Source organism: Polypterus senegalus, chromosome 18 (assembly GCF_016835505.1).
Source record: "Polypterus senegalus isolate Bchr_013 chromosome 18, ASM1683550v1, whole genome shotgun sequence".
In the NCBI taxonomy this organism is placed as follows: Eukaryota; Metazoa; Chordata; class Cladistia; order Polypteriformes; family Polypteridae; genus Polypterus; species Polypterus senegalus.
In genome coordinates, this window is record NC_053171.1 from 72832170 (window position 1) to 72858028 (window position 25859).

Sequence of the window (25859 nt, forward strand, 5' to 3'; positions counted from 1 at the left end):
ATGTGGATTTGAGGGTTAGTATTTTTTTATGCATATTCCACTTTTACTGAAAACCAAATCAGTATTTGATTTGACAACTATTGTTGGAAAAGTGTATTATGTCAGTTCTTGCATTTTGATTGCTTATTTTCTTTATTTGTCATTTTTTTCATCTTTTTTTTAATTCATTACAAGAGAAGCTTTTTTCAATTCCAGTCAATTGAGCAGCCGACCAAAAAAAAAGCTTGTACTCTGTCCAGGACACAAGCTAACCTAATTTCTCTGCCCATTTCTTCAAGTGATACAAGCCTTTCTGTTATTGTTTTTATCATCTAGATAACAGTGGCAGCAATATGGAAAGAAATCATGGATACAAATATGTGTATGTGCTTTACTATACTTCATAAACATTCTTTGTTTTAATATTTGATACATCAAGCATTGAATACAGATTGAACAACTGAGGGAGAGGGAGTTTAAGAAGACTTGCTGCTGACCAGTATGCTCAGAAACCGACATGAAAATGAATCCAAATGTAGTCCCAACTAATACACGTTTCACAATTTCTTGTTTGCTTTGATGGGAACACAAGGACACACATAATCTAAGATCAAAGTGTACTTGTAAGGAGGGATGACAACATATTTTACGCTGCTTCTGAGATTAATACTGACTATAAGGTGGCAGGGATTGCAGAAGATGAGATAGCTCAAACACAAAGGCCAAAAATATCGCCTTATTTCCTATAATGCTCAAGCTCATCTGACAGGCATACCCCCAGACCAAGTTGTTCACAAATGTAATATCTCTTTTTAATTTAACTTTTATTATTTTTATGTAATTTTAAATCAGTAGAATAAAATATGTGCACTATTTCTAATTTCAAACACGTACTTTATGTTGGAGAGTACGCTTAATGCACCACTAGCATATTTCCAGGTGGTGCACATAAAAATAAGGGGAGACTACTTAAGCGATGAATTAATTATTTTCTTTGTTGGAGTGTACCACTTGTTTTTTTTAGTATGTTAAAATAATTAAAAAAAGATTGCATGCACAAAGTGTCAGAAGTGGAGCTCAAGAATTTCATCATGCTTGCTTAAGCAGTATCAAAGTCTGGTCTGTTAAATTAGACACATTGAAAACAACAGAACAAACACCCATTTACAGGAGTTCTTACATTTTCAATTAATTCTAAATTGACAGGTTTGAGTTCACAAAGGTAATATTAAAGAATATAAAGGAAATTATTTTAAAAATTAATGCATCAGTAGTTTGACATTTGAAATTTGAATTTGACGTGTCCATGAACTATTACTCTTCAGTAATATTAATCCACTAACATCTCATTTATATACGCTCACTAGCAATGTTTGTCAGCCTAGCCTTGGATGTTCCCAAAGACAGTGGGCCTCATTTATGGTTATGTGGGTTTATTGTATGTATCTGAATGACTGTGTGACTAACTCAGTACTTTTTGCATGCAATATTTGTAGTTTTTTCTTTAAAAAAAAAAAAAAAGTTTATTTTTAGTTCACTGGACCAGCTTACTCTTGAAAATACTGCATACAGTTGCACAGGAGTAAAACATTCACTTCTTACTTTTCCTTTTAACTTGCCTTGGGTTTTGTTGACAGCCATTGGAAAGCTAAATTTTAGATGGAATTGTATTCTTTTAAATTGAAACAGGTAATCAGTACAAATAATGAGACTTTTGGGAGTTGTTGTTGTTATTATTATTATTATATAGCTGTGTAAGCCCGTGCTGTAAAAAGCCTGGGCTCCTAGAACCTATTGAAATTGTAAGGAAAAAAAAATTGAAATGTAGAGATGTCAGGTAATTGAAAGGAACTACTCTGGGCATCTCTGTCCTAGTAGGATTTGTTTTGCCAACGTGCTCACATTGCTTGTGTATTAGTGGCAGGAGGAAAAGTAAAAGGGATACCATTTTGCCGATGTTAGTTGCTAAGTGACTTTGTCAGCAAAACAAAACCTCAGAAGAAAGATGTGCTGGCCTTGCTTACAGTGGTGTGAAAAACTATTTGCCCCCTTCCTGATTTCTTATTCTTTTGCATGTTTGTCACACAAAATGTTTCTGATCATCAAGCATATTTAACCATTAGTCAAATATAACACAAGTAAACACAAAATACAGTTTTTAAATGATGTTTTTTATTATTTAGGGAGAAAAAAAATCCAAACCTACATGGCCCTGTGTGAAAAAGTAATTGCCCCCTTGTTAAAAATCACCTAACTGTGGTGTATCACACCTGAGTTCAATTTCCGTAGCCACCCCCAGGCCTGATTACTGCCACACCTGTTTCAATCAAGAAATCACTTAAATAGGAGCTGACTGACATAGAGAAGTAGACCAAAAGCACCTCAAAAGCTAGACATCATGCCAAGATCCAAAGCAATTCAGGAACAAATGAGAACAAAAGTAATTGAGATCTATCAGTCTGGTAAAGGTTATAAAGCCATTTCTAAAGCTTTGGAACTCCAGCGAACCACAGTGAGAGCCATTATCCACAAATGGTAAAAACATGGAACAGTGGTGAACCTTCCCAGGAGTGGCCGGCCGACCAAAATTACCCCAAGAGCGCAGAGACGACTCATCCGAGAGGTCACAAAAGACCCCAGGACAACGTCTAAAGAACTGCAGGCCTCACTTGCCTCAATTAAGGTCAGTGTTCACGACTCCACCATAAGAAAGAGACTGGGCAAAATGGCCTGCATGGCAGATTTCAAGGCGAAACCACTGTTAAGCAAAAAGAACATTAGGGCTCGTCTCAATTTTGCTAAGAAACATCTCAATGATTGCCAAGACTTTTGGGAAAATACCTTGTGGACTGATGAGACAAAAGTTGAACTTTTGGAAGGCAAATGTCCGTTACATCTGGCGTAAAAGGAACACAGCATTTCAGAAAAGAACATCATACCAACAGTAAAATATGGTGGTGGTAGTGTGATGGTCTGGGGTTGTTTTGCTGCTTCAGGACCTGGAAGGCTTGCTGTGATAGATGGAACCATGAATTCTACTGTCTACCAAAAAATCCTGAAGGAGAATGTCCGCCATCTGTTCGTCAACTCAAGCTGAAGCGATCTTGGGTGCTGCAACAGGACAATGACCCAAAACACACCAACAAATCCACCTCTGAATGGCTGAAGAAAAACAAAATGAAGACTTTGGAGTGGCCTAGTCAAAGTCCTGACCTGAATCCAATTGAGATGCTATGGCATGACCTTAAAAGGCGGTTCATGCTAGAAAACCCTCAAATAAAGCTGAATTACAACAATTCTGCAAAGATGAGTGGGCCAAAATTCCTCCAGAGCTGTAAAGACTCATTGCAAGTTATCGCAAACGCTTGATTGCAGTTATTGCTGCTAAGGGTGGCCCAACCAGTTATTAAGTTCAGGGGGCAATTACTTTTTCACACAGGGCCATGTAGGTTTGGATTTTTTTTCTCCCTAAATAATAAAAATCATCATTTAAAACTGCATTTTGTGTTTACTTGTGTTATATTTGACTAATGGTTAAATGTGTTTGATGATCAGAAACATTTTGTGTGACAAACATGCAAAAGAATAAGAAATCAGGAAGGGGGCAAATAGTTTTTCACACCACTGTATGTATTAGCGGCTAAGCGAGTTTTTTGTTTCCTCGGAGGTGGAGCCCTTACCCCGACTCCACCTCTCACCTCGGGGCCGGACAGACACACTTCCACGTGTAGATGTTGATATATAGGATACAATTTTTATTTGTTTACATACAGTAGTTTGCTCAAGCATGACCTTTCATGTTTCTGGTCAGTTGTGTGAATTTATGTAAGTATTTTTTTTATATTTTTATATATATTATATAAAAATAAAGTTCTTCCTGATTTATTTTTTGTATAGTTGAGGGAAAGGGGGGCTCGAGTACCCAAAGTATGCATAAGGGGAAAATTCCACTATCTGATAACATAGCATTTTCAAAAAGGTTGAAAACCCCTGATGTACACAACAAAGGGAAAAACTAGTTATGAAGGAGTGAGGTTCAGACAGTGGAGAAGCAAGGATTGTACAGAAGAAAACATGTAAAAAGAAATAATCTTGTGAACTACAGTATATGTACAGTTTTCCTCATATCTTCTATTTGGTTGTGGTGGACACATTAACTGAGCTGTGCTGCTATTTAAACCAACACAGTTACTACCTACCTGTGGAGGACTTCTCCTGTATTTCTCTCTCCCACCCTGCAATCCTGACTTGAGCTATATTGCTAAACACCTCTTACTCGAGCCTAGTCAAAGTTTCCACCTTCACAGCTCACACTGTCCGGTGGTTGAAGTGATGGCCATACAGAAAGTACTCTGTGTTGTTGCCATCTTGTTCCCTATTGCAATGCTTTATAAATTTTACAGGACAATTTTAGTGAAGAGCAGCGGTCCCCAACCACTGGGCCATGGACTGGTACCGGGCCGCACAAAAAGAATAAACTTTTTATTTTCATTTTATTGACTGTCTGAGTCTGCAGGGTAGTTTATTTTGAAAAATGACCGTATCATCTCTGTACAAAAAGTGACTATGTTCTGTTGTTTATATACCTTGACAGCCACTGCAGTTAAGGAAGTAGGAGGCGCAGTGTTGAGTTTTTTTGGATGTACATGCAGATTGATTTCTTTGTGGTATACAATAAACCGTTGATAACTTTCAGTAACTGTGACCACTCGTCATTCAGCAATCTCCCCATCACTTTGTGTCTGCCTCTTTCCCACAGTTGTCTCTATCCCAGTTTTGATCCTCAATAAATTAAGCCCACATGCTAACTCTACCTTAATGAGTAAAAAATAAACTCTGGAGATCACCACAGTCACTGAAAATCCTGATTCTGTTTCCAACATTATATCTTTGTGTAGCGGAGTTTGTATTGACAGCAACCAAAACAAAATTACGGAGCAGACTGGACATAAGGAACGCACTTCGGTTGTTATTGTCTCTCATGATTATCTGAGATTGGGACCGTCTTGTTGCAGAAGAACAAGCTCAGGGCTCCCACTGATTCTTTGTTATTGTGAATTGCAATTATTTTGCACTTTATTATGCTTGTGTGATGGCAGGTTGGTGGAAAATTGCCTTACATGAAACCAGTCTGTGGTGCAAAAAAAAGGTTTAAGATCTCTGGGCTAGAGGACCCCATTGGAGATCGGAATGCAGTTATTTAAGCATATGATATCTAGGAGCAGGAGCCTGGGTGGTGTGTGTCAGGTTTGTAGATCAGAGCAAGTTTATTTTAGAATATATTGAGGAGATCGAAGCATGTTGATATTAGTGTATGAAATCGAAAAGCCCTTCAAGCACTGATCCTCCTCTATTTCTTGTGCAGAACATTTCGCCTTCTTCACTTCTTCCACATTGCTGGTCCAAGCTACTGGCAGCTTTCACTTACATGGCAAACCCCATACCTCTGCAGGATGACTTCTCAGCACTGTGCTGAGAAAAGTATGTGGTGCGTTTTAATAGCACCCTTGCTACAACGCTGTTGTTAACTGATATTGAGAAATAAAAGAAAGTGTTGGCAAATTTACGTTTTTCTATAATGTCACCAAATTTCCATCAGATCTGTCAAGGTGTTTTTATAGTTTTGGGGTATTTAGTTTTTCTGTTATGGGGGAGTGTTCACTCCTAAATATTTGATAAACTGAAATGTTCTTCCTTTGCAGATACTTACTGACTTGGATGTATCATCCCGCTCATTTTTAGCTTTTGAAATAAGGAAATTGTCATTCAGTCAGTCAAGAATACATCATAGATGTATAGATATATAGATCTAAATGCAAGCACAAATGGCACAATCCTGACAAAGTAATTTTCAGACAAAATTGATTTGAAAAGTGCATTATAAAAGCTCATCATATTCTCTATAAATCCTACAGCATATTAAGATCCCTTCAAATGACTGCATAGCTGGTGTATAAGTAAAAACAATGACCTGCTTATATTCATAGAACGAACAAAGGCATAAAGGATAACCAGCAAACAGTAAAATATGTACGTTCAAAGTAAAAGAAAATGAAAAAAAGGATATATTTAGAAAGCAATTGTGATCATCATAAAATATAAAGAATAGTCAAGAAATTAAACTACCAAAATTATATATTGAAACAAACTAATTAGACATACAAAAGTTAATTACAAAGAGTTCATATAAAACGGAGTCTGTATGACATGGGAAAGTTGGCCATAAGATTACACAGAAAACTCCCTAAATAAACCAAAAGCAAAAAGAGGGTTATTAAAGCAAAATACCATATTCTATCTATCTATCTCTCTCTATATCTATCTATATCTAAATAAAACTCCTCAATGATATACGATATGCTTCCCATGCTTCAGTGCTTCTCATACTTGAAATCCTAAACAGCACGTATTGATTTTTGATTGTTTGCTTGTCTCTGTCTCTCTCTCTCTCTCTCTCTCTCTCTCTGATATTCTCTGATCCAGATGGAGGGGGTGTGAGCAGAGGGGCTGTATATATATTTCTTAAGAGGTGCGTTCGTATCCACTAGGCAAACAGCTTCTGTGCAAGCAGCCCCTCTGCTCACAGCCCCTCCGTCAGGCGCAGAGAATGTCAGAGAGGGTGAGAGAGAGGCAGAGACAAGAAAACAATCAAGTTCCGTGCGGGAAGCATATCTTATAGCATTGAGGAGTTTTATTTAATATGTAATACATGTTCTGATTTGGTAGCTTCTAAGCCATCCGCCAATAGTGTCCCTTGTATGAAATCAACTGGGCAAACAAACTGAGGAAGCAAGTACCATAAATTAAAAGACCCATTGTCCGCAGAAATCCGCGAACCAGCGAAAAATCCGTCATATGTATTTAGATATTCTTACATTTAAAATCCGCGATAGAGTGAAGCCACGAAAGTCGAAGCGCGATATAGCGAGGGATTACTCTATATATATATATATATATATATATATATATATATATACATACAGTGATCCCTCGCTATATTGCGCTTTGACTTTCGTGGCTTCACTCTATCGCAGATTTTAAATGTAAGCATATCTAAATATCCTTCTATATAAAAGCGGTCAGGATTGTCCTTCCGTCCTGTGAGTGCTACGCAGGCGCGGAATTTCACACATGCCCCGTCCATTTTGCAATGCACGATGGGGTTTGTAGTTTCATTTTTCCAGGTAAAAGATGATTTTCTTCTCCAGACTGTGCGATATTTTCTTCTTCTTTCTTACTATATAAAAGCGGTCGGGATTGTCCTTCCGTCCCGTGAGTGCAAAGCGTAGCGGTATTCCGCTTATCACAGACTTACTACTTGCAGCTTGCGGTATGAAACGACATGATGTGAGCAGAGTTCTGGTGCTCCCATCGGTCCCTTGCTTTTGTGCGCGATGCGCTGGAAAAATAGACAAAATTATGTCTCTGGAAATAATTAATGTTGATGGAGTACAAATGCCTCACCGCGTAGTAAATATCAGGGGGGGTTCAAAAGGGCGACCTCAATATAGAAAAAAAGTTTACATTTCATCACAAAAATAACAGAAACTACGAGTATTAAAGTAATACCGCTCAAATGCAATATAACCAAATTAGTGAGTTTGTATAAAATATCAAATTGATCTACATATTAAATTGCCTTAAGAAGTGGTCAACTTAAAAGTCGGTCGCCCTAAAAGGTGGGTGAGCCCAGTATATCACAGATTTTTTGCTGGTTCGCGGATTTCTGCAGAGACAGTGGGTATTTTAACTTATGGTACATGCTTCCTCAGTTGCTTAGCCCAGTTGATTTCATACAAGGGACACTATTGCAAGATGGCTGAGAAGCTACCCAATCAGAGCACGTATTACATATTAAATAAAACTCCTCAATGATATACGATATGCTTCCCATGCTTCAGTGCTTCTCATACTTGAAATCCTAAACAGCACGTATTGATTTTTGATTGTTTGCTTGTCTCTCTCTCTCTTTCTCTCTCTCTCTCTCTCTGATATTCTCTGATCCAGATGGAGGGGGTGTGAGCAGAGGGGCTGTTCGCACACTGGCCTAGAGGATATGGACGCTCCTCTAAAAAATGCCGAAAGACTACCTTCACATTGCTGCCTTCCTTGTAGTTGCTTTGTCCTGCGGTGCCTTGCATACTTAAAAGCCCAAACAGCCCTATTGATCTTTGATTGTTTGCTTTTCTCTCTCTCTCTCTCTCTCTTTCTCTCTCTGACATTCTCTGCTCCTGACGCGCACTCCTTTGAAGAGGAAGATATAATTGCATTCTTTTAATTGTGAGATGGAACTGTCATCTTTGTCTTGTCATGGAGCACAGTTTAAACATTTGATTAAAGGGTGTTATTTCATCTCTAGAGGGCTCTAATAATGTTAGAAAATGTATTTAGAAGGTAGTAAACAGGTTTTTTATGCTCAAACTGCGAAAAAAATGATTTATAAATAAAGAATCCTACTTCGCGGAAATTCATTTATCGCGGGCAGAGTCTGGAACGGATTAACCGCGATAAACGAGGGTTGACTGTATATAGATCCAAGACACACTTAGGAATTAATTCTGTACCAATAGGACAGAAAGAAATATAAAAATTAATGGGAACTTGTATAGTGTTCTTCAGGGAATTAAATTGTACAAAATAAAATTTAAAAAACACGGGAGAAAAGAACATGCAGTGTCTATTGAAAAAAATAAAGAAATCTTAAAGATAAAAATAATTATTAGTAATTAAAAGTAAATTACCTTTTACAAAAGACAGACCAGAAGTGGTACATAAAGGATCAGCCTGTTATTCCAGTAGCATCGTGAGATCATGTGAGGTTGCGGCTATCAGTAAAACGTTTTATGGAGCTGTGTGGAATAAGGATTATACAGAGAGAATAATGAATGGAAGAACTTTGTATGAGGGAGTGAAGTTCAAACAGTGGAGAACTAAGGGTTGTACAGAAGAGAACATGAGAAAATAAATGATCTTGTGAACTACAGTATATATACAGTTGTCCTCTCCACTTCCATTTGGTTCTGTTGGACACATTAACTGTGCTTCGCTAGTATTTAAACCCACACAGTCACTACCTGTTTGTGTCGGATACAGTGTAATTTCTAAATATTTATATTTTACTCCTTTTTGATAGGTGCATCATATTCATGTCCAAGCTCTGAATATTTTTATTTCTTCTTTCTGCTTATTCTTAGTAAAGTTTATTTTCACTTATAGAGTGCTATGCAGTCATTACAAGTATACTATAAAAAAGAAACACAACATTTATCCTGAACAAAATAGTGGAGCGTAAAAAAGAGTCATCATGTAATATAGAGAATAATATGTATAAATATATGCAAGGTAGTTTCAAATTGTATTTACATTATGTAGAGAACAGTTTAATTTCAGTAAGTGATATCTGAAAACAAGGCCACCAGGGTAGGATAAGTCCCATCCTGCATGCAAGAGGAGAAAGAAAATAGTGATGACAAATTAAAACCAATTGCTCCAGTTAATTATAAAGCAAGGGAGCAAAATGAGAACTGAAAATTTGGAAATGTTCCAATTGGGATTATGTAACTCTAGGAGTTGCTGTAATATTGTTGTTTCTTTTTCACTTTCATGCATCACTTCCAGTAACAGCCAACTTGCACTTTGGTTGGGTTGCTAGTATTGTCATTAATGATGTTTCACATTGTCCACACACTCATTAAGCAAATGCGATTAAAGAGAATGCAGAGAAGAGAGTACTTAACATTGTGTGCCTCAGAGGAGCTGGGGAAATTGTGTACAGATTGCCTAGTTAAGCCATCTGGTCAAATATAAAAAAATTATGTACTGTTGAAGCTCAAGTTATGCTGGCAGAAGTTAGAGCAATGTCACTGCCTGTCCTTCCACACACCTACTAATTTCATTTGGGGTCTCAAGAACTTGTTCTGGAAGCATTAGGGGTATGACAGAAACTGTCTTATGTGATCTGGCTTACTGTGTTTACATGTTCTACAACTTGAACCATTCAATGTACTGTTGTACTGTAATTGTCATCGAGTGGTTCAAAATTATTTAGCAGCTGCCTTTATCCAAAAAAGACTTGCAAAAAATCTATATACATATGAGTTATAATCATTAACCGCTAATTAGCAGTTCACAAACAGTGGAGGATGAAAATTTTAAATTAATGCACAAGAAGCCTAAGACTTGCACTTTCTCGCACGACTAGAGAATACAACTAACAGGCTAACAAAATGCAAGCTGGCCAGCCATCTCCATTAAGCTGTATAGATCTTGGTGGAGGACTGCAGTCCAAGATTATTTGTAAGGCGGCATTGTTTAGCCAAAGCTCTACTGTACACATAATGTGTGTCTCAGGTGAAAGCATGCAACTCTATGCACTTAATACAGGTGGAATCCTGTCTTAATGAAACCTATGGGACCATAACATATTTCATTATAACAGAAATTTTTTTATCTATGCTAATAAAAGGCAAAGCCCTCACTCACTCACTCATCACTAATTCTCCAACTTACCGTGTGGGTGGAAGGCTGAAATTTGGCAGGTTCATTCCTTACAGCTTCCTTACAAATGTTGGGCAGGTTTTATATCGAAATTCTACGCGTAATGGTCATAACTGGAAGCAGTTTTTCTCCATTTACTGTAATGGAGATGAGCTTAACGCCGTGGGCGGAGTTTCGTGTGACATCATCACGCCTCCCACGTAATCACGCAGTACATTGAAAACCAGGAAGACCTCAAAAAAGCGCTGAAGAAAACATGCATTATATAATTGAGAAGGCAGCGAAACAATAAGAAGCGAGCGAAAGTGACATATACAACCATATTCATGAGTTCTGCTACTGAAACAAAGCACGATGTAAACCTACACTTTAAATTAAGTTAATAGACAGGCTGCCGCTGGCGTTTGTAATTTAGTGCCTGCCCATATAAGGCCGTCCGTCAGCGGCAATCCAATAGCAAACTGCCATGGGTAAATATTCACGGGTGAAGGACTGTGCTTATGGAGAGGAAGATGAGATGGTCAGGGTGGTGTTTGACACAAACTCAGCGAAACTGCGAGAGAAAGTTTTAAGTGCCAGGACTAAGGTAACATTAAATACAGCCATGGACATAGCACGAGATGGCACCAGCACAGCTGGGAACCTTCGATGCATGTACACCGAGTGCTCACGTGAACTGACGAGTGCACAGATAAAAGCAACAGTTCCAAAGAGCGCTGAACAGAAACCGAATTACACAATTGAAAAGGCAGCAAAAATATGAAGCGTCTGATACATACAAGCATATTCATAAATCCAGCTACTGCGGAAACAAAGCACACGTTGGAAAAAGTCAATGTCCCGCTAAAGGAAGACAGTGTAAAAAAAACCCGTGCATGCAGTGTGTCAGGTCTCAGATAAAGAAGAAGACAAGCTGTTTATTGATGCAGTAAGAAACGAATCGATGAATGAAACCTGTCATCTTTACAGCGATTGACAAACACGGAATGTAACTTGAACACAACACATCCTACAAATACGAACCTGATTGAAAGAAATAATGATAATCAAATCCTTGATGACAGCAACACTCAGTAACACTCACAAAACAAATACTGTATATTGACAGTCATGTTACGTTATTTTTAAAATGTTCCCTTTTCTTTTTCTAGCTTTTTTAACACACTACTTCTCCGCTGCGATATGCGGGTATATATATATCCCGATCTACATACTCGAATAATGGATACTTTATTCGCCATCAATGATTGTTTTGGTAAAGCCATACTCAGTGTATTCATTAGATGAACGGTAAAAAAGTAAGAGCGAGGGGAGGATGACTTATTGAGGCATGCAGGCTGTAGTGCGTCAACTCTATCTGAATTGCGCGATCACATTTGAAAAATATATCTTTTCAAGTTCTATTTAGTCCATATGTGTCAAACTCAAGGGCCACAGGCCACATCCGGCCCGGCGTAATTATATCCGCCCCGAGATCATTTTATATACTGTATTGTTATTAAAGCCGGGTATATGAAGCGCTGGTAACACAATAAACTACAGATCCCATAATGCAGCGCTTCAGCTGCCTTGCCAAACACCGCGTTAATCAAGTCTAGCTTATGATGCTGCAAGTTATTGCGAAGCTAGCTCACACGATGCTGAAGAGAAAAGTTGATTCTGAAAATAGAGCCTTTAAAACCGATGGGAGGCTGAGTATATGTTTACTGAACCCGTGTGTCTCATTTGTGGAGCTAATGTGGCTGTAATTACAGAATTTAATCTAAGACGGCACTATGAGACAAAACATCAGGGTAACCTGAATGCAATGCAGAAGATACAGAAAGCAGAATAATTAAATAAGAATCTGACACTTCAGCGGACGTTTTTACCTGTGCACAATCACAAAGTGATTTCAAGTGAAGCTGCTTTTATGGGAGACACAAATGCACCAGTGCAATTTGCCCCACTTTCCCTGTTGCCAAGTAATGTTAAACCAAGTCGTCACTACGGTGTTCCCAAACACGCACTTTGCTGATAAACTGCGCACTGCGCACTGAGTTTGCACGGCGCTTTGGTGACTTTGAAGAACAAAAAAAGTCCGTCTACATGCGGCTCGAACCTTGTGCATGTTTGGTAGCACATATCTGTGTGAGAAGCTCTTCTCAGTGATAAAGACTAACAAAACAGCACACAGGAGTCGCCTCACTGATGAGCACCTGCAATCCATCCTGAGAATCTCCACAACACAGAACCTCACAGCAAACAGAAACGAACCTGTGGCCAAAAAGATGCCAGGCGTCCAGCTCTAAAATGACATATGAGCAAAGACAACTGAATGATTTGATTTGTTATTGCTGAAAGGAACACATTTTATTTATATTTCCAGGTTTTGTTATGCAGCATGTTCATATTTGAATTTGTATAATTTTGACAGGATATATTTTTATGGAGAGCAAAATCTTTTGGGATATTTAAAATATAAGTTTATTTTTATATAAAATTACATAAGAGTAAAGAAATTTGAATGTTTGTTCTTTTAACGCTTACTTTATTTCTAACTTGTATAATTTAGACAGGATATATTTTTATGGAGAGCAAAATATTATAAGTTGTTTAAGGTTTGAGTTGATTTATTCACGAATAATATTCCTGTCTGTTTTACCATTCCTACCAAAGATATTTCTGTCGACTAAATAAAAATTCCTTCTATTTAAAATTTAAATAGAACTTGAACAAATACGATAGTTCATAATATCCCGCAGACTTGCACGTAAGAGCGGAGTTATCCATTTTAACAAGCAGCGTATTGCACTGATCTGAAATAGCTGTGTGTGTATATATGTAGATATGTATGTATATGTATATATATGTTTATATATGTGTGTGTGTATGTATGTATATATATATATATGTATTTGTGTTTATGTGTGTGTGTCTGTGTGTGTGTGTGTATATATATATATATATATATATATATATATATATATATATATATATATATATATATATATATATATATATATATATATATATATATAACAACAACACTCATCACTCACAACAGTGACAAAACAATTACATTGACAATCATATCATGTTACGTTATTTTCAAAATGTTTCCTTTTCTTTTTCATTGCTTCTTTAACACACTACTTCTCCGCTGCGAAGCACGGGTATTTTGCTAGTAATAAATATAGGGGAAATACATTTACTGTTGTGACCAGGGTCACTATCTCTAACAGCAATGGCGCAAGGGTAGTTCTGTAGCTGCTCTGCTTCATCTGGTAAATAGTAAATTAAGGGCAAAGTAATAGGTTGTCCTTTGCAGGATCAGGCTTGTGCTTGTCGCATAATATTTAGAACATTTAATACCAGGCTTTAATCTGCTTTTCCTCACACTCTCCTGATATCTCATCTCCAGACCACATTTGCCACAGCAGTGATTCGAAGCCACTGGTGTTCTTCTAATCTGAAGATGTGAGCTAAAGCAGGACACTTGCCTGTGTCGCAGTTCCTAATGCCTCCTTTTTTGAATGAAGTCTTTAGACTGTACCTGTCTTCTCTCTACAATAGTAAAGTACTTGAATTTTCCTTGAAAACCTGAACTCCTCTTCCTGTCTCTCGTGCAACTCTGTGACTCCAGCTTGACAATACCTGTATATTTAAAAAAAAAAAAAGCACTTCTTAAGTGGCAAAAATATTTTGCGGGTTGGATAATGGATAGAAAATGAGTTTTTTTGTATAAAAAAAATATGGGTATGAAAATACGGACAGAAAATGAGATGTTAGATGCAACTTCTTTTTTATAGAAATACTGATATGAAAATACAGAATGAAAACAACATGTTGGGTGAAGATGAAGGCTCAACTTCTGAATGCTTTTGCCATGTCATTTTTCTTCATTCCGGAATCTTCTTTTTCTAGGATTGTTAATTTTTTCTTTCGGCGTAAGCTATTTCTCATGTTTTTGTTAATCTCAAAGAAAACTGAGAAGCGCAATGAAACTCAACGGTATGGTACCCACACACAACACAACTACCGAGGTGGAGTGCTGACTCTGAATTCAGCTATATTTGTATGACATGTACACTCTCGCAAGCCTTGCTGAGACTGCCCCAGACTGGAAATTTTGCAGTAGACTGTGTCTTTCTTTGAGACAGCCTGTTTCAGGTGTCCCGAGACTCGGCACTGAAAATGCAGGCATGGCATTAAGAATTTTTTGCATTGCCATTTTTGGTTGAAAAAACGTTTTGTTATACTGAAATTTGCATTTTGTTAAAACAAAATTTGTTTAAAATGATGCCGTATGATCATTTGTCTGAGCCCACAAAAAATATTCATTATTTTGCAAATTTAGTTACTTCAGTATTTGCTATAACGGAATTTAACCTGTACTTGGAACTACCCCCTGCTGGGATGAGTAAGCATTGTATTCTACAATAGCAATGAAGCTCATGAACAAATGGGGGGAGTGTTTATTTTTTTAATTATATTTATTGACAAATATTTTCTCATCTTTTAAAGTGGGTGGAATATGGAGAGTGATATATATGTATATTTTTTATTTTTTTCTGTAGTTAAAAATAATAAAATGTATTATTAACAATTAAATAATGTCTTTATGCAAGTTTAGCTGAAGTTTCATTGTGAAAATGGCACAGTAACAGCCTCTTTGCTAGCCCTTAAAATTTTCAACCCAAATTGGAACATGCGTAATATGGACACGTGTTTTACTATAAAACATTCAAAACTGAATTATTGGCTCTGGTGACAGCAGTAATCCATAGTATGTACTCCAGTGTTGGCGGAGGAAGAGGCTCTGTACTGCCCATTAAGCCCCCACTTTGGATGTTATTTTAGTGATGGTAGGGTGATATGTATGTGCTATTACTTGTCATACACTCTGTTTAAGTAAAAAAAATAAATGAAATGTATAAACAATCCAAGTTTACATGAATCCTTTAAAAGTAAATTCCTTCCTTCAAAACATTACAATTGTAAATAATAATGATATTTTAACACGGTGTAAGTTGTATTTAGGTAATGTACAAGCCATGCCACCATTTTAAAATACTTGAGATCTTTTGCACTCTGTATCTTTTCTCTGTATCCTCATGTGTCTGAACCTCTAGTGACTGCAGCTTCATCTGCCAAGCTTGTTTGCGTAAAGCCTGTTTCTCAGGCTCTTGTCATTTCGAGGCACCTTGCTCAATTCCTATTTGACTCTCGGCATGCCCCCTACGTCATTATTCCTCCTCGCATGCCTCACACTCACCCTTCTTCTTTCAATCATGTCCTCAAATCCAAACTGAGTAATCACACCAAAGCCTGAGGGACTGGATATACAGATAGACCTTCACTTTCTATTACATAGCAGAGAAGCTGTTTTGTTATTAAATTAATAAAATACAGGTGTTTATTCATAATCTCCGTAATTTGTTCTGCACATGTTGTACATCTATGTAATAATCTGCATAATCCATGCTGTCTTTAGAATGTATATGGTTGTAGTTCAGAGTAGATCATATATGTTGACTGTTTAATATTTTGCAGCAAGTGCACACCCACTAATAAAAGAAGAAAATCTTGTTTTACGTTGTAACAAAAACACTGATAACTGTATGATGCGTGTGTCACCCTTGGCACCAGAATTTTTTCCTGATGCTAGCCAATTTGGCATCTGAACTATGTACAGTAGTTAATAATTAAAAATGCAACACTCATAGAAGCATATGGGGGAAAAAATTAAACAGAAAAGAAAGATGCTAGTTCGGTTATGTATCACGCACAGTAATGGGGCACAGAAGTGCATGATTCATGGAAAATGGGGCACAGTACAGATTGATTCCTGCTTACTGAGGTTATAATTTCCTGAATTTTGTTTCAATTGATGAATGTCTTTACATTTTGTTGATCAAGTCATAATTGGTAGTTGTTGCAGTTAGCATGACGCATGCTGCTAAGCCGTTTACATTTGTGGAGCTGGAGAAGGGAAGGACACAGTAACACAACCCCATTTCTGCATCAAGTACACATTTCTTACAGCAAAGCTTATAAACAAATGCTTGTGCTCTTACCTCAGCCTTGGTTTACTTGATAAAAAATGTACGCTTTTAATTTTAGATCTGTATCCCCTTTTGTGTATATATCTATGCTTGTGTGCTTCTTCACACCATTTGTTTTTCTTTGTATAGACCATTTTTTGTAGCTAGTTGTAATTTCAAATAGTGTCTTTTTTTTAAATAACAGAACCTTTGGAGGGCTATGTAATGCTTTCTCAGAGGAGGCTGCTAATTAATACGCTTATACAAATAGTTGGCAGTTGGTGATATTGTTCCACAAGCTTTGACAAAGCTTTTGCGTCGGTGGCATTATATATTATCTCGTTTTTGAGGTCTTTGACCTTCCATTTGATATTGAAAAACTGATTGTTATTTAGCTGCGCAAGACGTTTATTTTTCGACTTTTCAACTTCTATTTTGCGAATCCCAGAATTATGTTTTTGCTACATGCAGGGGATGCTTTTGTCCTTGCTTTATCTAATTGTCACCTATGGTATCTACTGGATTGATTTAGTGTGACTTAACTATGAAAATTAGAGTCTCCAAATCTAGGATAGCTGTTCACCCCAACCAGGACAAGAAAAGCGACTGCACCAATTGGAAAAGTTTACCTGTCTTGGGTTTTTTTTTTTTCGTGGTCCCGTTCTGGGCTGTGTTCTGAATGGTTGCAGGGAAGTGTGAACTAAAGCTTTGTTGAGCTCTCTTACTAAATAGAGGGGAGATTCCTGGGAAACTCTTGGCTTGAATGAAGCTCCCCTGTTCCTTTTAGTTGTGCTATCAAATACAATTGTGCCCTCTTGCAGTTGTACCAGGCATGGCCCACTGGCAAGGACTCAAGGGCCAGGTCCAGAATGTATTGGAAGGGTTTGATCCCTGGGAATTACCATGAAGGTTTTAGGTGAATTTTGCTGTACCGTACAGCTCATACCAAGCAGGAAAGTTAATTTGAGAATCATGATGATTCAATGCCTACCTTACCACCTCCAAGCTGGATGAATCATATCTTATGGTTTGACCCAGGAGATATGATTTACCCCCCCAGGTATTCTGAATGCAAATTATGTGAATTGTAAAACAATCTGTACACAATGTGCTTTGAAACCCAATGCCTTTGTGCTCACTGTGTTATTCAGTCTGTGTTTCTGAAACTTTTTGGTGGGGCTTTCATTGCCCATCATTCCCCTTAGGTTGGGAGCATGCGCTGATGAATTGCCACAAAACTGAGAAAACTGAATGCTAATTCTTCTGTTTACATAGTACCTGCATGTTGTGTCATCTGAAACATGTTGCTTTTCCATTCACAACTAGATAGTAATTCAGTATCAAAAGGTGCTGGTTTATGCTGATTCAAGAGCTGAGATCCATTTCAAATCATCCATTTATTCCATTTTTGTTTTTCACTGCCTGTGGGCCTCATCCAACAATTAACTAGTTCATCTTCAAGGGGTGATTAGGGATAGGCTTGTACATTTGTATCCCCCAATAAGCCCTTCCCAATCAGGTGTTTGTTTTATTTTTATTTTTTATTGGTCTCTGACATAGAATGACTTTAAAGAAAACATAAAGATGGAAATTTCCAAGGAGATGTGCATAAAAGGCGGAGTGGTGGCTCAGAGGTAAGAATTTACACTGGTATCTGAAAGGTTGCCGGTTCAAATCTTGTTAGGGATCCTACACTGTTGGACCTTTTGAGTAAGGCCTTGAACCTGAAAATTGCTCCAGGGGTCTGCTGTACAATGGCTTACCCTACACTCGGACCCCCAGGGGTCATGCAAAAAGAAAATTTCCTCTCTGGGATTAATGAAGTGTACCAATACCAAATAAAATGTGTGTATAAATTTCAACATAACCCTGTGGTTTACATTGTAAGTTTTCAAAAGCATATGTATGTTTTTTTTGCTTTGTACTGAGCCTTAAATATTTTGTTTTGCTTTGTGACCAAGTTTGATGAAATGATACTTTTTTTTCTCAATACTGCCATTATAAATTTTACTAATCTATGGATTGAAGAGCATTGTATAAAAAGCCATAAATGATTGAAACATAGTAAAAAGACAATATAGCTCAAGTGTCCTTCCCCCTCTTTATTCACTGAATTCAGTGAGGGTAAATGGTACAAATAAAATTCAAAAACAAAAATATTTATTTCTTTTGAACTGGATTGGCATTTGTCAGTTTTCAAACACCTATTTGCATTTAAACGTTACTTTTACTTCCTTATTTATATAATGCATGTAATATCCCTGCTTCAGAAAAAGAAAAATTGTAACTGAAAACCCACCTGCTTTGAAAAAGGCAGAAATGTAAAAGGGCTGCTGTGCAAATGTGTTCTGAGGCGTATGGGGCTCAGACTTTTTGGTGAATCAGAGGTGGTGTTAAAGGAGGGTCACATCTATGATGGTAGTATTGATGAACATTCACCCTGTGGATCTTTAAATGGAAAAACAAGTTGACTACCATGTAAATGTTTAATTGGATTCTGTTGAAGAGGCTCATTGTACTGAGATGCTGGTTTGTCGATTGTATTTAAATATTGGAGCTGAAATTAAAGTTGCAGTTTAGTGAAACATCTACCGCTATTTTGGAAGTGTAGGGAATATAGAGGATTTTATCCCCATATTTTAAAGCCGCTTAAAACTGGCAAGTTCAAGCCATCAGTACATCAGTATGGAATTTGTGCTTGAACAATAAGATTAGAAAGAAGACAGTGAGTCATCAAAGCCCCTTTTGAACAATATGCTGTTTGTTTTTATTGTTGAGCATTTTTAATGAACAAAACTAAGATGAGAGGTGGATGGGACTGTCCATTTTAAATGAAACCACTGTTTGCACTCGGTCATCTCCTGGTCAGGTACTTCACTCAACTGACTAGGCCACCTTATCTGTAAGGCCACTTGGTTTTGCGTTTGCTTCAAACCCAAAGTAGAATCTGACTTAACTGCTTGCAGACTTCACTTTTACATTTTTATAACATTGGAAGCTCTGGTAATCAAAAGCAATAAAAATTAGCAATTTAATACTTGCACCGGGGTCTCCAGCGGCCCTGAAGTGCTACTGTTGCTGCAGGTTTTCATTGTAACCCTTTTCTTAATTAGACTGCATAGCAGGGTGAAGGGACCCAAATGTTAGTTTTTTTTTTTTTTTTGCTTCAATGTGACACAAATCTGATGTTTTCAAGGCTATGTGAAGCGATCTTTTCAAATCACATTTGAGTCCCTTTCAGATGTGATCCTAGATTAGATACATATCTGGTTCATGGCCATGCAACATGTATGAGTAAAATGGAGAAGAGCTATGACTGTGACAACAAATCAAGGTCAAACCGTTGCTGCCTCCTTTCTTGTACCCACACACCTCTTAGGCAGCAGTGCCAGTGTTTGTTGTTGTTGTTTTTTTTGTTTTGTTTTTTTTTAAATTGTCTTCTCGACCTAATCATGTACAGTTGAGAAACTATACAAGGAGGGGAATCCCCCTCTGAAAATCGCTGCTGAATATTGCCAGTAATGGGATGGGGTCCTCTTTGAAGAATTACTAACAAATGAAGTCCAGGTAATTTGTAACCCATTGCAAGACTTTCCGCAAACCATTCGTAACTCTTTCTCATTTACTTAAATTCTAATTCATTACTCAAGATAGTGCCACTGCTCTACTGAATTGTCATGGCAATGGTGCCTATGCTCTTGTAGAGACCTACTCCTCTGGTGTCTTGTTGACATCTCGGCTTTGCTGTTCTGAATTGGTCCGAAGTTTTGCATTTTTCAGTTTTTGAAGTGTTTTGTAAGTGCATGGAGCATGGGTGTGGATCTTCATACAGTAAGACCAGTTAAGACTGGCAAATTTTTAAAAAGGTAAAACTCTATTTTAAAATGGTTACGATCTAGTTGCATAATGTGTTTGTATAGTACAGTGAAAGACACATTGTGAAACTGCTATCTACACCGGTTGGAAGAAGAAAAAAAAGAACATCCACAGGGTTGGGAGAAAAAAAAAAGGAAAGAAACTCAACACCTTTTGATTTAGCCAGAATCGAAACTTCCGAACAGGCTTGACAGTCGCTGTGCTGTCTGAGTTAAGTCATTCATGTGAGTCAGTGGGGCTGATGAAATAATTGTGGGACATCTGTAGTCAGAACTTGTTTTAAAAATAATAATAAAAATCATGTTCTTAATGACATAATCATCTCATCTACACATTCTATTTTAGCAGGTTGACACTGTGGTTCTCAACCTTTTTGTTTAGTGAGGTCCACAGGTCTTGTCAATAAGCTGAAGTGGGTTGCACAGTAAGAAACTGTCATGTGTTCTTGAAAAGTATACTAAATGTTGGATTGACACATAAAATGGAATGTATATGGTAAGTGGTAATGACAATCAATATATTTTTAGTACTTTTCTTTGGGATTGACTCTTTATAAAAAAGCACCAATTAAGAAGAGCACTGAAAGAAAAAAATGAGAACACTACTTTTTACAATTAGAAATAACATTTGAAACTTTTCACAAATAATAAATGCTTAGGTTCATGGACTTTTCTGGTGCTGCTAAGAGCAGCAGTTTTCAACCTGTTTGACTTGTGGACCAGCAGAAGGCTATGACCAGAGAAGTGGATAATATAATCTTATTTACTCAGTATTGTAATTTGTCCAGTCAGTGCTGGTACTTCCTTTTTAAATCAGAATTCTTAATGAAGCAAAAATTATATCATCCAGATTTTCTGAAATTAAATTAGATAGACAGACATGAATGGCACTATATAATAAATAGAACTTATTTGTCCCCAGGGAGAAATCTGGCTTTTTACAGAAGCTCTTTAAATAAATAAATACATACATACATAGATAAGAAAGTAAGTAAATAAATAAACACACACTTTGGTATAATTAGCAGTTGCGTTTCCCCTTGGAGTTTTGAGGAGTCAAGATTAACTAACTTTAGATCTGAGACACAGTTCCTCCTTTAGCTTTCGAGCGGCCATCAAAATGGAGAGGCAGAGTGAGGGGTTTGTTCCCTTTGGAGTTTGAAGCGGACTGATTGTTATGCACCGGAACTGTTCTAGGAAACACTGGTCTGGAGAAGATTTAAATGAGTGAGGGCCCATCAAGGTTGCGATTAGAGATCAATGTCAATGAGACACACCCTGAAAAATGTGACCTAACTCAGAAGATTGAAGTGTGCTCACATGTAACGAAGGTGGCCTGAACCAGTGGCAGCAAACTGAGAAGCCACCGTCATATTATTATCATATGATAAAGTAGATCTAGCAACATCATTTCAGCTTAAAGGTTTAATCACATACTTAAAGACATCAGTGGAAATTAAGTGCATTTTACACTGAATCCAGAAAGCACTTCTTTACGTAAAGAGGTGTGGGACTTTGGAACAAGTTACTGAGACATGGAGTTGAAGCAGAAACCCTGACAACCTTTAAGAAGTACCTGGATGAGATATTGGTAGAGATTAGCTTATAGATGATGGACTTCCGAGGATAGAGAATGGGTTTGATGGACTGAATGGTCTTTTCTCATTTGTCAAATTTCTTATGTTCTTGATAATGTGTATTTTTCTTCCTGCTACTTCATCTTTTCATTATATGTACTGTGTCTCAGATTTAGAATGCACTGTTTCTTGATTTCCATCACCCCTTTCCTTCTGCATGCCTCACCTCTCAGTTGTCTTTTACTTGTTTCCTGGTTAAAACGTGTAACGGAAGAACAAAGGCACTCAAAGTATTGTAAAATGTTCTAATAAACTGATTTGATTTACATATAAATAACCAGAAGATGATGAGCTTTTACATATAATGCATTGTTAAGTAGCCACTAATCACGCACACATGTAAATGATGTGTGACTCTGTGCCCATAACAACTGGGAGCTTATCTGTTGTAGTCCATCCTTGGTTCATGAACTACTAGATGCCCCAGCCAGGTGTTGTTTCAGGTATGCTGGTACCCGGGGCATTACATACATCTCAGTAAATATTACGGAGCTTTTTATCTTCTTCAAAAAGTCTGTAAAAAAAAAAAAAAAATAATAATAATAATTCCAGGTTAAACTAGTCCTGTACAAATTGAATTGTGAATGGACATATTGTTGCAAATGTGGTCTGAACTGATGGTACGTACCGGTGCTTCTAAAGACAAGAATGAGAAAATGTGGTGCATACTAACTCAATTCAAGCACTGAATTTATCTCATGTCCTGGTGTAAAACTAATCCTGTCCGAACAGGGATAGAGTCTGGTAAGTACTACTTCCATGTGTCCTAATGTCTAAAAAGCATAAAGGAATTTTGATGCACTCAACTGAAGAATTGTCAATATTCTTCTTAATAGAATAGCAAAACATAAAAATACATAAAGTTGTTATCCTGGTGTTGGTGATTTGATAGTAGCATCTCTAAGAGCTAGTAATCTTCACCATTTTCATCTTGTGGTGGAGTACAGTGTGTCCATTTCTCCTTGCAGAATTGCTCTAGCTGTGTCTAGCTATTTGGGAAAGGTTTAGAGGTGGCGGTCTTGATGTTCTGACAGCATTTGTGAAAATGTAAGATTAGAACTCAAATTTCTTCATTTTAGGCCATCACAGTGTTGCTCCGATAGCATGCTTTGTGTTAGTGTCCTGCTAAAACACAACATGCTTCCATATTTTTAGTTTTCTGACAGTGGTGAGCAGTGTACAGACTGTTTTTCCACTGGCTTTTGGCCTGTGGATATTTGGCCTTTACTACTGAAAGTATTGTCTGTTCTCACTATTGCAAAGCATTTTTATGATATGCTGTCACCAGCATCCTATTTTATGAGGGTGATGAAGTGAGCTAACTGGTGTGCCATACTCTTAGCCTTCAAGCCAAAAAGTTCAACTTTACTATCATTGGACCACAAGATTTTTCTACGCAAAAACTCTCTTGTTGTTTCCAGGGTGTGGGTGAATGGTGGGTGATGAAAAAAGGTTGGAGAAAGGGAAAGAAGTAATAACCACCCCAACATTATGAACATCAGGTTCTAGCAAAGGCTCTGCCTTGCTTAGACCGGCTAATTGCTTGCTGCATAGAACCATGTATCAACATTATTAGTGCAGCGCTCTCTTCAAAGGGATTTCCACATTCTTAGCCCACTCTACGACTAAAGCTTTATCACCACAATCTTTGCTGTCTGCATGCAAGTCAGACAGGCCTTTACATGTGCAGGATACTGGGGCGTGAGATTTAACAAGTAAACATGGCCGAGCAGGAGTTGGTGTCTCCTGGTAACTATCAACAGCGCTAGCCATTTTGTGCAAGATAAAACCACAGGCAGTAGCGAAATGACACACCAAGAGTTTTGCAGTCCATAATACTTAAATGACATCCTTTTTTAAAAAAAAAAAAAAAGTAAATGACAAATTTTGAGTTCACAGTTTAAATATGAGTTACTACCATTTTCCTGGTCAAAAAAAAAAAGATTTACTTCTGTAGGCGTTATCGTTCATTTTAGTGAGACTTTGCTTTGAAACTGAAGCAAGTCTAGATGCGTCTTTGAAGTAAACAGGTATCCATGTGACGCCACAAAAACATCACATAGGAGGAATGTTGACAGTAATTATAGGGCACAGTACGGACCACAGCTATCACTCTCCTGACTAGTCAAAAGGGAACGAAGCTGTTTGGTGCGGCTTTCCTGTGCCAGACAGAAAATAAAAATAATTTAATATCTGAACATCTTTTAAAATTGATAGCTGCCAGCTTTGTAAGAAAACCAGTAGAGTGTGGCCCGTTGTCATAGTACTGAGCCTGTCTTATCAAAGCTAACAATTACATTCCTAGATAACCTTTGCTGTTTGCATTCCAACAGTAAATAAAAAGGAGCGTCATTCTGGGTTTGGTTAACTTTTACTTTCGCTTTCCATCATGAAAGAATGGATGTGTGCAGAGCGGCCTCCCTTTAATTCTTCCAAAGTCTTGTGTATTTTTTCCTCCCATGTTCTTTATTTCTGCTGAATCGTATATAAAGCTTCAACCCTTAGTTGAATATATATATATATATATATATATATATATATATATATATATATATATATATATATATATATATATATATATATATATATATATATATATTTTTTTTTTTTTTTTTTTTTTCCTGGTCATCACTCCAGTCGACTAAGGGACAGATTTACGCACTAGCTGGGAATATTTAAGAGATGCATATCACCCAAATGGTATGTCCTTGCACTGAGAGAGAGAGACCTGGACAGGAATCGGCCCCAAGGTTCAGCACCCATCCATTGCAGGGCATACTCGCAAACATCCCCACACATGTGAACCAAGGCTTACTTTAGGTACGCCAGTAGCTCTCACACACACGCTTAGAATTAAGAGCAACACTGAGCAAATGCAAGCTTTAAACAATGCCAGGGCCAGGATTTGATTCCCGGGCTGGTGCTATTTCACAAATAAAGGTAAAATTGGACAAATGGAAGACATTGAAGAGGCAGCAAAAACAGTTCAAAAAGACCTGGACAAGCTTCAGAGTTGGGCAAACACTTGGAAAATGGAGTTTAATGTAGAAAAGTGCAAAGTGCGGCACATGGACAAAAGGAAACATCAATTAAAAATGCAAGATGGGAGACACTGATCTACAGGAACAGACCTCTGAAAAAGATTCAGGGGTTTATGTTGACACAACATTTTCATCACCTAAGCAGTATGTGGAAGCGATTTAAAAGGCAAATAAAATGTAACGTTATGTATGCTGCATTTAAATCGAGGGATGTTATGCTCAGACTATATAATGCTCTAGTGAGAACACGTGTGGAGTATTGTTAGCAGCTCTGGTCACCATGGTACAAGAAAGACACAGCAGCACTTGAAGCTGTGCTGAGGAGAGGGACCAAGTGCATTATAGGACTGAAGAATATGTCTTAGTGTGGCAGACTCTCGGAATTAAACCTGTTTAGTTTACTCAGAGGAGACAGCATGTGGACCTAATCCAGATTGTCATAATCCTCAATGGCATTGATAAAGTAGATCCAGCTCAACTCTCTCAACTAAATGGTGAATCGCAAACTTGAGAGGAGAATTTCAATTAGAAATGAAGTTGGGACCTTTACATAAAAATCTGCGGGAGTCAGGAATAACCTAGCGACACATGGAGTTGAATCAGAAAACTTGTCAACCTTTAAGAAGTTTCTGGCTGAATTACTCGGCCAACTTAAACTATTCGCCAAACAATCTGGGTTGATGGACTGAGTGGTCTCCTGTCATTTGTCAGATGTTTTTATGTTTAATAAACCAGCAGCAATAACAATAGTACCACCATGCTGCCATGTTCTTTACTCATGATTTTTTTTTTGGCATCCTCCAC

The 25859-nt window shown here is 37.5% G+C and overlaps 1 protein-coding gene across 2 annotated transcripts in view; it reads left to right on the forward strand.

Moving 5' to 3' along the window:
• Positions 1-25859, forward strand: part of max (myc associated factor X) — a 49530-nt gene that overhangs the window by 5456 nt on the left and 18215 nt on the right. The window lies entirely within an intron of this gene.